Source organism: Phalaenopsis equestris, unplaced genomic scaffold (genome assembly GCF_001263595.1).
Source record: "Phalaenopsis equestris unplaced genomic scaffold, ASM126359v1 Scaffold209473, whole genome shotgun sequence".
In the NCBI taxonomy this organism is placed as follows: Eukaryota; Viridiplantae; Streptophyta; class Magnoliopsida; order Asparagales; family Orchidaceae; genus Phalaenopsis; species Phalaenopsis equestris.
In genome coordinates, this window is record NW_018228633.1 from 67,565 (window position 1) to 71,607 (window position 4,043).

The following is a 4,043-nucleotide window of genomic DNA, read 5'->3' on the forward strand; positions in this document are numbered from 1 at the left end:
AGTGTCAACAGATTTCAAAGTCCAATGACATATATGACCATTAAAATCAAATTTTGCCTGCAAATTACTTGGTTAGAAAATTATGAATAAAATAATAAATAATTATATAAATTATTTAATATCTTCAAAATACCTCTATCTCTCCTAACATTTTTTTTGAAAGACTACATGCCTTTATTGTGCCAATCAAAAAATGATATGAGTGTCAACACAAGATCTCCAGTAATAACACTTATATATGATCCTAATATTTCAGACTGATATGTTATATGGCAAACCATTATCCTTTACTTCTATATACACACATGTATCCATGTTGGCATCAATTTTTGATGTCAATGAGTGTAGAGTATTCACCTGCACAACTCAAGATAGTCTATGGTTTGTTCGTAGCATCTTGTAGCTCAAGACACCCACCCGGGACTCTCTAGCACTTGTTTGTAGAAAGAAGTTAGGTTAGCGGTGATTTAGTTTCACCTAGGAGAACATGCCATCAAAGGGACTTATTCAGGACACGAGACATGCTTGGTGCCTATTCTAGTGTTTAGAAGTCACCATCACCACACATATGTCTAGAGCCTCTTGTGTCCAAGTGAAGTCGAGGATCCTACTCCACAAGCTACGAGAAAGTTAGGGTTCGGGATGCCCTACCCAAGTCATGGCTTAGGTTGACCTTTACAATGATGTTCCTGTGTAATGGCCAAACAAAATATCTAATTCTAAAGTTATGGGACTATGTTTCGCTCATATAGAGTCTCTCGTAACTTACAAATTGAAAAAATCCCCTCTTTAGCGCTCGAAAAAAAACTCAGGATTTTTGGGATAGACCGGTACCTAGGCACTAACCCAGACACCTCGACATCTAAGATGCTTTCTTGGGCATCTAAAATTGAGCCTATGGATGTCTGGCACCAGATTCACGCACTTAGGTTCCCAAAATAGCCAAAAATGCCCTTCTCGGGGGAACTGGGAAAGTAGGTGTCGCTTTAGTGTCACTTAGGCGCCAGACTGGTGCTTAGGGTGTCAGCAACCTAGTGTTATGATGTCAAATTGTGTGCCTAGCTTCTAGGTTTGTGCCGCCTGGGCTCCTGTTCCTTCCCTGATCATGAAAAAAGCCATTTTTTTAGCCCGATTTGACTCCCATGCAGCCGAAATTATAGAGGTGTGATGATGAGCCTTTGGATGGGAAATGTGGGTAAATATTACCTCATTTGGCCCTACTTTGGATGCTTATATGGGGGTTTAATGAGAGTAAATGATAGATTTTCCTTGGGTGATCTAGTTTAAAACTAGAGAGCCTCCTTTCTTCATGGTTAGGTGATTCTTTCCATCAGTATGCTGAAAGAGCTTGGGGAGCTTTTGGGGAGAATTTGGAGAGTACATGGAGAGCTTTTGAAGGAGCCTTAAAGAAACTTTTTAGGAGAGCAAGAGAGGAAGAGCTTCATCTTCCTCAAGAGAAGAAAGTCAGGGGAGCTTATCTCCCCCATTCTCTTCCCCTTCTTTAACTTCTTCTTCCTCATATCCTTCATCTTTGTTGGCATAATCTTTTGAATTCACGAGTGTAGAGTGTCCACATGTATGATTCGAGATGGTCCATGGTTTGCCCGTAGCATCCCGTAGCTCAAGACATCCATCCAGGACTCTCCGACAATTGTTCTAAGGTGACATAGTTAACGGTAATTTAGCCTTACCCGGGAGAACCTGCCATCAGAAAGGTTCAATTATGATGTGAAAAATACCCAATGCTTATTCAGATGTTTATAATTCACCACACATCCGGCTAGGGCTTGTCATGGCCAAAGAAAGTCAGAAAATCCTTCTACACTCGCTAAGAGAAAATTAGGGTTAGGACGCCAATCCTGAAAATATAGTTGTGTAAAACTTATAAAGTTGACTCCGCTTTAAAATGATGCCAAAAACTTGATGCGTTATTTTATGAATAAGAAATTTAAGCAATTTATGTTGGGATTCTACGCAAGTATACGTATCGTTATCAAGTAATATAAGACTTTCTATTTAAGCCCCAAATTTTGATCTCACGAGGAAGGTTTAAATTTGAAACGATAAATTGACTAGGAAATTCACAGAAATAAAATAAATTTACTGTCACTAATTTCAAATTATTTAAGATACTATCAGAACTAAATTATTAACTACTAGTAAAACTAAAATGCAAAGTTTAAATAGTAACTACTAAATAACTACTATTTATGTGAAGAAGTTTTCTAATATGAAAAAACATCTTTCCTACTACAATGTGTTTTTGGTAAAATGAGATGAGATAAATGGTTTAAATATGTATTGTACCAAATAGGAAAAATTTTAATTCTCTACCCTGATTCAGTGTTATAGAAAATTATTAGCTAATCTCAAGTTTAGTCCCTAAATCTGTGGTTAGGCTAGGAGGATACTGACTCTCACTCTATAGCTCCCACTTCCCTTCCTCTAAAGGCTAACGCTTGCTTTAATTCTTAAACACTAAGTCCAAATTGGGGATTTTAGTCTGTCACCCTAAAATCTCCAATTCTACACCCAACAAAGTATATTTTCCTATTTATTTGCACTTAATTCCATGAACAAAATACTCATTCATGGAATTAAATGTGATTCTCACTCTTGCTGTAGAACTCATACTCCATTTCCTGATCATATGTTTCACAACATATTTTAATAATTTAATTGGCCAGATCGAAAAGTAAATTAAGAATGGAGTTGAAAAACCATCCCAATTTATTTTATATTTTAAATTAGCACATCCAAATTATCTCTTCATTTCACCATATCTCAGAGTAGGGATAAAGATAAAGGAAACTACTCAGACTTCATGAGAAAGACATAATAAAACACAAATTTGATTTATAAAAGAAAGTTCATACAACAATAATAAACAAACAATCTTTATCTGAAACTCTTTCTCAAAGCAAATCCCTTGTAGCATCTCTTAGAAGATGTAGGAAGAAGAAATCTCTCACTTCTCTCCCTCTCTAACACTCTTAGAGAAGAATTCACACTTAAACCCACTAGAAAAACTCAAAACCCTAAAAAGTAAATGACTAATGGACTCTAAGTGGATGTGGGGAATGTGGATAAGTATGGAAGAGAGTGGAAAGAGGTCAAAGGGGGGACTTTTCTGATCAATTTCTGCTCTAAATAAAGTGCAATGTCGATTTTACAATAGGCGCATCCAAAAACTCTTTAAAAAGCATCCAAATTCGTCAAATCTTCTAGAAATAGGTCTTGCACCGACATTGACGTCGTCAGCGCCAGTGGCCCGTGAATTAATTCAATGCTCTCTATTAAATGGCGCCCTGGCGCCGTCAGTGTTGAGAATAGTCCAACCTCTGTTCTATAGGTCTGCGCAGTCGGCTTCCATCCTGACACCGTCGACACTAAGTATTTCTTCAAAAACGCCATTTTGACTCCAATTTTCATCTTTTTTGCTTCTTTTTTGCTTCAAGTACTAAAAATTAACAACCTACAATAAAACATGAAAAACCTTCCTTTAAAGTGCAATATCACTAAAAATGAGTATAAAAAATAGGTCTAAAAATGCATGTATTTTTAGTGCATCAAAATCCCTCAAACTTAAATGTTACTTGTCCTCAAGTAACTCCTCTACTCCATAAAATATGACTCATGGCAAAGAATTCAACTTCCAGATTTTCATATTTTAGTTCACTAAATACAATAGCATAACTTAAGAAAAATGCAAAATAACTCCAGTTAATATTAAATGTATAAGAATATTTAGCACTCAAGTCTAAGATTTCTTATTTTCTATTCTTTTCAAAGAAAATTACAAATTGTAGAAAATTACAAATTGTCATACAAATTGTCATATTAAAGCCACTAAGAATATCCATATGAAAAATAACTTCATGAAACTTTACTAGTAAATATGTCAATACTTAAATATAAGTTTAGAAAATTGTTGGCATTATTTTAGATGAGGAGTTGCCCGTAGGAAGCTGTCGATCACCGAAATCGAAATTCCTTTGCCCGTTTCGCAAGGACATTTTAATTTACATATATATATATATATA